Source organism: Triticum aestivum, chromosome 1D (genome assembly GCF_018294505.1).
Source record: "Triticum aestivum cultivar Chinese Spring chromosome 1D, IWGSC CS RefSeq v2.1, whole genome shotgun sequence".
In the NCBI taxonomy this organism is placed as follows: Eukaryota; Viridiplantae; Streptophyta; class Magnoliopsida; order Poales; family Poaceae; genus Triticum; species Triticum aestivum.
Window position 1 is genome coordinate 299,430,088 of NC_057796.1, and position 11,362 is coordinate 299,441,449.

An 11,362-nucleotide genomic window follows, 5' to 3' on the forward strand; every position below is an offset into this window, starting at 1 on the left:
CAGTTTACAGGGCGCGCTTCATTATGATGCATTTGTCTCAATGCATTTCCACCACCAGAGAGACTTTAGACGCGTTTGGTTTAATGCTCAATTAATTAGGGCGTGGTAACCACAATCAAGTCCACAATTTTCTCTCCATGTACCGTACTACTACGGAGTGGAGTAAGTGCATGCATGTGTGTACCCGGGGTGGAAGCACTGCATGCATGTGTGTACGCATTATTCCCTCTAGTAATAGACGCCGTGCTATAACTACCAATGCTATTTTTCAGGCCGATCGCTAGTCGCCTTGGTCCCACAGATTTTCTTTTTCTTTTTTCTGAAGCGCGCTGTATAAACAGTGACGGTTGGAGTAGTATGAGCGGATTCAAAGAAGAGTGTATTGATGGTTGCTTCTTCAGAGCAACTTACAGTGGGAAAGGTGGGGCTTATGATTTGACTGCTCATTACTCACTATTAATGTGGCGCAACGACTGGGCTGAGTCTCCCATGCGGTTGTGTACTACCCCCTCGGTTCTTAAATATACTCCAGAGTATTTGTCTTTCTAAAGATTTCAATGAGTGACTACTCAAATATTTGTCTTTTCAGATATTTCAAATGGACTGGCACATACGGATGTATATAGACATATTTTAGAGTGTAGATTCACTCATTTTGCTCTGTATGTAGTCACTTGTTGAAATCTCTAGAAAGACGAATAGAATATTTAGGAACGGGGGGAGTACACATACGAAGCAAAATGAGTGAATCTACACTCTAAAATATGCCCGTTTGAAATTTGTAAAAAGACAAATATTTAGGAACGAAGGAGTATAATTTTGTGCATGGCACATGGACCCGGATGATAAAGAGGCTTCTGGCAATGCTATCAAGCTTCCATCATTTGTTTACATAATTGACGTACTATACAAATAATTTTCCAGCGACATGAAATTGTACAATGGTGTGAGCTTTCAGCTTTTGTTTCGCGTGTCTTGCCATCAATGCTCTTTCGGAAACAATAAAAAACTAACTTCCTTGCTAATGCCTGTCAATTATTAGCAGATCAGAGCTAATAATTACATCACAACTAAAGACAGAGTTGTGAGAAGGTGTTAAATTAAAATAGATCCATGTTTTCATTGGCAACAACGTCCCCCCAGCTCTGTCTAAATCAACAAGGCATGTTGGGAAAAAAATTAGCTGCCTGGAGCATGCAACATTCCGATCATTTTGTGCAGTTCCACTAAAATAGAGCTGAGCGTCCCTGTTCCAAAGATATTAAGTGTGATTACGATAATAGAGGACTGCTGATGAAACAATAAACACACAAATAGAAGCCGGTCACCTTTGCAGTCTCTCTTAAGACTAACTAGTTGGAGAAGATTAGGCTCGGAGTTGGATGAGGAGGATAGAGCAAAACCAATCTCCCTTTAAGCAGTCGCATTGAAATGTAGAGACGTTGCCCATGTGACATTTTAGTACAACTGCACAAAACACTCTTAAGAAAAAAGTGATTTGTGCAGTTCACCAAAAGGGCGCAATAGCAACGAGTAGAAAGGAAACAATTACTGGCCAATAACAGTTGATGACACATGCGACGACAAAAAAGAAGCATATTCCTTGTCCTAAGGGAAGATAACAACATGGTTTTGTTTGTCTAAAACGGTGTGAGGACGAGAATGCAATATGGAAAGTGTCGTGGAATTGTCACGGCAGATGTCCTTGGGTTAGGACTTAGTCGTGGAGCCATCGCAATTGGGAAGCTTGAAGGGGTTAAGTGGGACAAGGAAGACGAGGGTTTATACTGGTTCGGCCCCTTATGGTGAAGGTAAAAGCCTACGTCCAGTTGAGGTGGTATTAATCAGGGTTTCGATAACCAGGGAGCTAAACAGCTATGCCCGGCTCTCGATCAGATTGTTCTCGCCCCTAAACCGCTGCCGGGTTGTCCCTTTATATAGGGAGGTTGACACCCAGCGGCCCTTAGAGTCCCGGCCGGCTCATAAGAGTGTCCGGCTCGGACTCTAAACAATACTTGCCTTACACTACAAGTCTACTATAACAATAAAGATTGTACTACGGGCTTTAAGCCATCGCCGGGTCTCAGCCCATCTCTGGCCCATTATCTTGAAACTTAGCTCCGGGCTTCTGGCAATGACCCTTAGTGTAACCCGGCCCTCCTGGCGGGTGACTCCAAGGTCTATATCCTCAACATTAGGCCCCAGATTGACTTGAGCCGGCTCGTGTCAATCTTCAACTCTGCCGACAGAAAAAATCTCCGGCTTACCGTTCGTGTGAAGGCCATAACCCGGAGTGACGTCATTCTCCGGACTCCGGATAATCCGCCGTGACGTCATCCTCCATTACGTCCGGTTTTTACTCCACCAGATCCGCAACGGATCTCTGCTTTTACTGTCTTTGCGAAAATCGAGGCGCCGTGAGGGGGAGATAACCACGCCGTGGTCTCCTTGAATCTCGCGCCCACTTATGACTTACCTTATAAATAGGCCGGCCCGGCACTCTCTTCTCACACTCTCCTTCTTCTTCCTCGCGCTGTCGTTCCTCTGCCCGAGCTTCTGCCGCCGCCGCCGCCGTCGCGCCCCTGATCTTCATCGACCCGGCCGCTGCATCACCCTGACCCGGACCAGATAACGGCGGCGACCTTCGCTCTTCCTCAACTCCGGTGAGTCTTCCCTGCCTTGCTAGAACAAATCTGTGGTAGGGTTAATCTTGTGTTCTTCGCGTTCTTCACCATTGCCGCAAGTTTCAGTAACCCCTGTAGTCACTGCCCCCGTTGATCTTAACTCTTCGTAGAACCTTTGCGGTAAATGTTCGAGATCCATTCCATCTGCAAAAATCCTCTTTTTACTGCTTAAAGACCATGTTCCACCTTAAGAACTTCTCCTGTTTCTGTTTCTTTAGGTCTAGAAAATTTTCATCTTGCCCGACCATTTTGATCCGAAAAAGTTACTGTAATATATGAAATCTGTTTTACCGCACTTAGTAAAAACTGCAGCCCTTGAATCTTGGCGGCTTATATTTCCGACTTAAAGAAAACACGCGCCGTAGAACTTTCCGGTTTAAAGAGAACCATGCTCTGTAGTATCTTCCGACTTAACCGCAATAAGCCGTAGATGACCAACTCGTCCTGAATGCCCCGACGGCTTAGATAACCCACCATATCAATACATACCATTAGTCCCCTTCATAAGCCGTCATTGTAGTTTGAATGATAAACTCCGGCTTATAATTAACCCGGACACTTTCCTCTTTATCATAGATCACCAACCGTCACCATGCCTCCCAAAGCTCCCATCACTTGCAACTGGATGAGATCCAACGTCACTGATGAGACCCTGGCCAACTTCGTTAAGTCCGGATATCTGCCCAGGAAGGAAGTGATGTCCTACCGTGCCCCTGACCCGTCCGAAGAGAGACCTCAGCCGAGGGACGGGGAGGTAGTGATCTTTGCAGACCATATGAGCCGGGGCTTCGCACCGCCCGGCTCAAAATTCTTCCGGGACATGCTCAACTTCTTTAACCTTCGGCCTCAGGATATAGGACCCAATTCCATATCCAACATCTGCAACTTCCAAGTTTTTTGTGAAGTATATCTTGGAGAAGAGCCGAGTCTGCTGCTCTTCAGAGAGCTGTTTTATTTGAACCGCCAAACCGAGTGCGCAAACGGTCCAAGTCTAGAGTTAGGCGGCATCTCCATCCAACGGCGCAGGGACTGTCTATTTCCTTACGCAGAACCGCCAAGTCACCCCAAGGACTGGAACATGACTTGGTTCTACTGCCAAGACACGTCCCCGGCTGATGAGAGCCCACTGCCCGGCTTTCGCCCAACGCGCCTGGAGCCGACTCATCCGCTATCCGACAAGCTGACTGCCGCGGAACGCCAGCCTCTGCTTCCAACGATCAACAGGATCAAGGCCCTGCTAGGCAACGGTCTGAACGGAATAGACCTGGTCCGGGTCTCGATCTCATGGCGGGTGATCCCATTGAGCTGCCGCCCCGGCTTAATGTGTGAGTACACCGGGCGAAAGGATGACCCGCAGAGGCACAGTCGCAACGACCTTCCAGAAGACGTTGCCGAAGAAGAGACCAAGGCTCTATTAAACGAGAGCCTGGCAGACTGTGGAAAAACCGGGTTAGCCCCGTTCTGCAAGACCAATCCAGCCCCAGCGGTAAGCCGCTGACTTTAACCTTCCCATTTTTTTACCTGTCATCTTACTAAGAACTCATTACTGTATTTCTCAGGCTGATGATAAATTCTGGCGGGTCAAGTATGACCATGAGGCGGCCAAGAAGGCCAGGAAGGCGAAGAAAGCCGCCAAGAGAGCCGCCCCTCGCAAAAAGGGAAACAGACCCACTGCTTCGGAGCTGCTGCAATTAAGCGATAGCTCCGAGTCAGAGGTAACCCTTAAACCTTTAAACTCTTGCCATATTTATTGTTTGTTGCTGTCCACTTTACCATCATTTTGCTTATTGACAGGATGACACCGGCGCTAGTAACCCGGTGATTGAAGAGGTAACATTACTCCCCTCCGACTCGGAGCCTTTGCCACAGCTGAAAGTCCGAAGGGTAACCCGGAAAGTAAGCTTTTCTCATCCATTAGCTCATCAAGACCCTCAATTTCTTTTGAAGCAGCAGGTTCACGAAAGCCGGCGTCTCACCCGGGCCCGCAAGGACACCGACCTCTCCGCCGGGTTACCCGACGCGACAAGGAAACGTCGCACCGAGGTCTTTTATCACTTGTACCTTTTTCATCCGTTGGCGGGTGTTATCCGTCAACCGCTTAATTCTTCTGACTCCAATTACCAGGAGACCTCCCCTTCTTCTGGTGACTCCATGCAGTCAAGTCTGCCGGCCTTCAAAACTGCACCCGGGTAATAACAATCACCTTACATTACCTGTCTGTATTTACTTTTTGTATGCCTAACACTTCTGTCTTTTCAGTGCCCAGGCAAAGCTCACCAAAAGAGCAAAAAAGACCAGGTCAGCCGGAGTGCCGGACTTGCCTGAGCCGGAGATGACGGCTCAAGATCCGCCAGCCGCCTCTGAGGCCACCACTTCGATGGATACGGCGCCTGAAGCCCCTGCCCCGACCACCAAGACAACGACCGAAGCGTCAGCTAATCCGGAGGCCTCCGGCTCAGCCCCACCGGCTAACGACCCGGACGTGGTAATTACCCGGACGGAGTATGTTGAGCCGGGGAGGCCGACCGCACTGGCCCAATGCTCCGCGAAGGGGGAGCTGCTGCAACCCCACCGGGTGAATCTGGATCTCTCGGGCTACACCGATTTGAGCATTGGAGAGCTCGTTTCTGGCTACATCATCCAGGTTCACAAGAGCCGGGACGCGGAGATCGCCATAGTCAATCAGATCCAACAAAAGTCTGAGGTAACCTTCTGTTGTCTTCTTACTTTCCGCATAGTGATCCTTGCCATGCTAGCCCCCAAGTCTATAACTTATACTTGGCATATGTTGTAGACTTAGAGTCCGGCTTACTTAATTGAACCAGCAGTACGTAGATAGACACGTTCAATATGCATTAGCCCCCAAGTGCCAAGTGTCTTTGCTTGGAAAGTGCTTGGGACTTATATAATGACTGTTTAATAACCCGGAAATATATGCAGGCTACTGGCAAGAAATTTGAGTCGGACCCTTGCGGGTCTCAAGAGCCGGTTAAAAACTCAAGAGATGGAGACCCGGAAGGCGAATGCCAAGTTTGTCTCCAGCATCGCCGCTCAGGAGAAATTGAAGACTGAATTCGATGCTGAGCGGAAGGCCTGGGCTGAAGACAAAGCCGCACTGGTAACCCGGGCGGAACAGGCGGAGAAGGCACTCTCTGAAAAAACCGCCGAACTCTCCAGCCTAAAGCGCCAAGTGTCCCAAATGGTAGCTGCCATCTTCGGTAAGTCGCCTCACCGGCTTTCATTCATGTTAGAATGTCTACATCTCCTGATTCATCCTTGTCACCGGGTCATCTGATGTTGTTAAACAGGTTCCAGAAGCGCCAATTTGAACCAGAGCGTGGTCACCAAGCTAAAAGCCGTGTACACCCTGGTGGAACAACTCTACACCGGGTCACAGCGCGCTTTAGCTGTGGTGGCCCTATCCAATGAGGTGCCAACCCATCTGGCCGAAGTCCTGCGCCGGCTCGCTGTTCTGCCACAGCGGATCCAGGAGCTACGCCGAGCCTCCGCAAGATCCGGAGCAATTGCCGCGCTGAGCCGGGCCAAAGCAATCCTGCCGGAGCTAGACCCGGCAGACATCGCACTGGGTTACCCGAGCTTGAAGGAAGACGGCTCCACCTTCGACCAGAAGGACTTCGCGGCATGTGTTAAGGCTGTACGCCCGGTGGCCACCATCATCAGGAACGACACCGACTTAACCAAGTATCAGCCGGGGTACAACGCGGAGAATCAGAGGATTCCAACTCCTCGCTATGAAGCTCTTAGTCTGATACCTCCGGCTCGTCAGCACACCTTCGCCCCCGAAATTGACCCGGCCGGGTTAATTGACGAAGAAGCCCAGTTCGAAGCTCTCAGCGGCATCGACTGGAAGTCGTCAACCTTCGAGGTCTTGGGATCAACCGGAGCAGAAGACGAGCCGGGGACTTCAACCCAGCAGGCATCGTAAAGCGGCTGGCGGTTCACCGAACAACGCTCCAACCTTGAGACTTGAGGAATTTTGTAATAGACTAGGTGCAACATTTTATTTCTGCCGTGCCATCGTGCACGTAATGAATGCTGGAAACTTTTGAAATTATCCTTTGTGTTTCTCCGGGTCGTAATTATCCCTATGTCCTTCTCAACCTTAAAAGTACCTTTAAGTATCTGCATAGAAAGGCAAATCACAAGTCGCAAGGCGGCTTACCGCCCTGAGAATCAGGTGTTTGAGATGGATAACCCGGAATACAAACCAAAAAGACTGGTCCTTAACTATATTCTGAACACAGTCGTGATAACACACTCAACAGCCTGTAAGCATACTTCCGGGTTACATAACCCGGGTAGCACGGTTGGTATCTTAACTCGAATTTACTTGTCTTGATGACATCCATGATGCTCAACTAACAAGATACACCAAAATTAAGCCGGCAAGTGAAACCCAGCCATGCACACGTTGTCATAATCAGAGTAGACTTTGCGATAAATCGGAACTTAGGGGCTTCCAGTTCGAATACGACCAGAGACCCGGCCCGAAAAGGGTTTAAGCCAAGATTCGGATACGATCATATAGCCCCCAATGGGTGTGGCGATGCCAATCAAGAGGGTACCGACAGCTATGTTCTCTTGGGTTCGAATACGACCCATGTTTGAACAGGAAGCCCCCAAGTGATTCTGAAAATTGTTTAACGACGCTAATTCGAATACGATCCACGTCGGTTCTCAGAGGGGTTACACTATGATTCAAATATGACCAAAGGCAACCTCCCAATGAGCTCGGCACTTTGCCAATCAAATGGGTATCGACAGCTATGTTCTCTTTGGTTCGAATACGACCCATGTTTGAACAGGAAGCCCCCAAGTGATCTTACTGCTTATGGCTAGACTCAAATGCAATCATAAGCCGGATCCCCTTTCAAATTAGTATGACACGTATATTTGGAGGAGAAAAAAGGACAGAGGTCCTGCTTTATTGCTTATCATAATATACATATGTCTGAGATAAATATGTACACCACAAGAGCCGGTAGCTCAAGTGTAATAAGGCCGAAGCTGAGCGATATTCCACGGCCGACGGGTGTCCTCCTCAGATTTACGCGAATCTTTACGCTCTCGAACATCAATGAGGTAATATGACCCGTTGTGCAAGTTCTTACTGACCACAAAGGGCCCTTCCCAAGGTGGGGATAATTTGTGTGCATCTGTTTGATCCTGGATGAGCCGGAGCACAAGGTCGCCTTCCTGGAAGACTCGGGTTTTGACCCGGCGGCTATGATAACGGCGCAGGTCTTGTTGGTAAATCGCTGAACGGGCTGCTGCCACATCACGCTGTTCATCCAACAAGTCCAGAGCAACTTGGCGCGCCTGTTCATTGTCCGTCTCAACATAAGCCGCCACACGAGGTGAATCGTGACGGATGTCGCTAGGGAGGACCGCTTCTGCCCCATAAACCATGAAGAAAGGCGTGAAGCCAGTAGACCTGTTAGGAGTAGTGTTGATGCTCCATAAGACGGAGGGCAACTCCTCCACCCAACAACCCGGCGTCCGTTGCAAAGGGACCAAAAGCCGGGGTTTGATGCCCTTCAGAATCTCCTGGTTAGCTCTCTCAGCTTGACCATTGGACTAGGGATGAGGCACTAAAGAAACATCAAGCCGGATATGCTCTCGTTGACAAAACTCCTCCATAGCGCCTTTGGACAGATTAGTGCCATTGTCTGTTATGATGCTGTGCGGAAAGCCGAAGCGGAAGATCACCTTTTTCATAAATTGAACTGCCGTGGCTGCATCACACTTGCTAACTGGCTCAGCTTCCACCCACTTCGTGAATTTGTCCACTGCCACCAAGAGGTGGGTCTTCTTATCCTTGGACCGTTTAAAAGGCCCAACCATATCAAGCCCCCAGACCGCAAAGGGCCAAGTGATCGGGATCATCCTCAATTCCTGAGCCGGCACATGAGCCCGTCGGCAGAACCTCTGACAACCATCACACTTACTGACCAAGTCCTCCGCATCAGCGTGAGCCGTCAACCAATAAAAACCATGACGGAATGCCTTGGCCACAAGGGATTTTGAGCCGGCATGATGGCCGCAATCCCCTTCATGGATCTCGCGCAAGATCTCTTGACCTTCCTCAGGGGAAATACAACGCTGAAATACCCCTGAAACACTGCGATGATGCAACTCGCCGTTGATAACAATCATTGACTTAGCCCGCCGGATTATTTGCCTGGCCAAAGTTTCATCCTCAGGCAACTCTCCCCGGGTTATATAAACCAAGTACGGCATTGTCCAGTCTGGTATGACATGAAGAGCCGCCACCAGTCGTGCCTCCGGGTCGGGGATAGCCAAGTCCTCCTCTGTAGGCAACTTAACCGAAGGGTTATATAGGACATCCAGGAAAGTGTTAGGCGGCACCGGCTTTCGCTGAGAGCCGAGCCGGCTTAAAGCATCAGCCGCCTCGTTCTTCCTGCGATCAATGTGCTCCACTTGATATCCCTGAAAGTGCCCAGCAATGGCATCAACCTCGCGGCGATAAGCCGCCATGAGGGGATCCTTAGAATCCCAAGTGCCTGATACTTGTTGAACCACCAAATCTGAGTCCCCAAAGCACCGTACCCGGCTTAAGCTCATCTCCTTAGCCACCCGAAGACCGTGGAGTAAGGCCTCGTATTCAGCCGCATTGTTAGTGCAAGGAAACATCAATTGTAGCACATACTGGAACTTGTCACCCCTAGGGGAAGCCAATACAACACCAGCCCCCGAGCCCTCCAGCTGCCTGGACCCATCAAAGTGAATAGTCCAATAGGTGTTATCCGGCTTCTGCTCAGGCACTTGCGACTCTGTCCAATCATTAATAAAATCCACCAAAGCCTGAGACTTAACAGCAGTGCGTGGCGCATATTTGAGGCCATGAGGTCCAAGCTCAATAGCCCACTTAGCAATTCTCCCTGTAGCCTCTCGGTTCTGGATAATATCCCCAAGAGGGGCAGAACTAACCACAGTGATGGGATGACCCTAAAAATAATGCTTGAGTTTCCGGCTCGCCATGAACACACCATATACAAGCTTCTGCCAGTGCGGGTATCGCTGCTTGGACTCAATAAGCACCTCACTGACATAATAAACTGGCCGCTGAACCGGATGCTCCTTACCCGTCTCCTTACGCTCCACCACCATAGCCACACTGACGGCTCGTGTGTTTGCCGCCACATACAGTAGCAAGGGCTCCTTATCAACCGGAGCAGCAAGGACGGGGGGCTCTGCCATTTGCTTTTTCAAATCCTCGAAGGCGGTATTAGCTGCATCATTCCAGACAAAGTTATCCGTTTTCTTCATCAACTGATATAAGGGCATAGCCTTCTCACCCAAGCGGCTTATCAACCGGCTTAAAGCAGCGATGCGACCTGCCAAACGTTGAACATCATTTATACATGCCGGCTTAGCTAGAGAAGTGATAGCTTTGATCTTCTCCGGGTTAGCTTCAATTCCTCTGTCAGAAACTAAGAAGCCCAATAGCTTGCCCGCAGGAACACCAAAAACACATTTGGCCAGGTTAAGCATCATCTTGTAGACCCGGAGATTATCGAAGGGTTCCCTTAAGTCATCTATCAAGGTTTCCTCCTTGATGGACTTAACCACAATATCGTCCACGTAAGCGTGAACATTGCGCCCGATCTGTTTATGGAGACAATTCTGTACACAACGCTGGTAAGTCGCCTGCGCACACTTGAGCCCAAAGGGCATAGAGACATAGCAGAAGGCTCCAAAGGGAGTGATGAACGCCGTCTTCTCCTGGTCCTTAACTGCCATCTTAATCTGATGATACCCGGAGTAGGCATCCAAGAAACTTAAGCGTGCACAACCTGCCATAGCATCAATGATCTGATCAATACGGGGGAGAGCAAAAGGATCAGCCGGACACGCCTTGTTCAAGTCCGTGTAGTCCACACACATCCGCCAGGTGCCGTTCTTCTTAAGTACAAGCACCGGGTTAGCCAACCACTCTGGGTGAAAAACCTCAACAATGAACCCGGCCGCCAAAAGCCGGGCCACTTCTTCACCAATAGCTTTCCGCCTCTCTTCGTTAAACCGTTGAAGGAACTGTCGGACCGGCTTAAATTTTTGATCGACATTGAGAGTGTGCTCAGCGAGTTCTCTAGGTACACCTGGCATGTCAGAAGGTTTCCACGCGAAGATGTCCCTATTCTCACGGATGAACTCGATGAGCGCGCTTTCCTATTTTGGGTCCAGATTTGCACTGATGCTGAACTGCTGAGACGAGTCACCTGGAACAAAATCAACAAGTTTAGTCTCATCAGCCAATTTAAACTTCATTGCTGGTTCATTCTCCATGGTTGGCTTTTTCAGAGAGGTCATATCTGTTGGGTCAACATTGTCTTTATAAAATTTCAACTCTTCTGTGGCACAAACAGACTCTGCATAAGCCGCGTCACCTTCCTCACACTCCAGAGCCACTTTCCGGCTACCGTGAACCGTAATGGTCCCGTTGTGACCCGGCATCTTGAGTTGTAAGTACACATAACACGGCCGCGCCATGAACTTGGCGTAAGCCGGCCGTCCAAATATGGCGTGGTAAGGACTTCTTATCTTGACCACCTCAAAGGTCAGCTTCTCCACCCTGTAGTTGTTCTCATCACCGAAGGCCACTTCCAGTTCGATCTTGCCAACTAGATAAGCCGATT

General features: G+C 49.4%; 1 long non-coding RNA gene across 1 annotated transcript; it reads left to right on the forward strand.

Moving 5' to 3' along the window:
* Positions 1–4,476: 4,476 nt before the first annotated feature.
* On the forward strand, positions 4,477–4,867 carry LOC123168736 (uncharacterized). Its single transcript, XR_006484494.1, has 3 exons — positions 4,477–4,514; positions 4,635–4,727; positions 4,809–4,867. It is a non-coding gene; the product is annotated as an uncharacterized lncRNA (long non-coding RNA).
* The last annotated feature ends 6,495 nt before the right edge of the window (positions 4,868–11,362 follow it).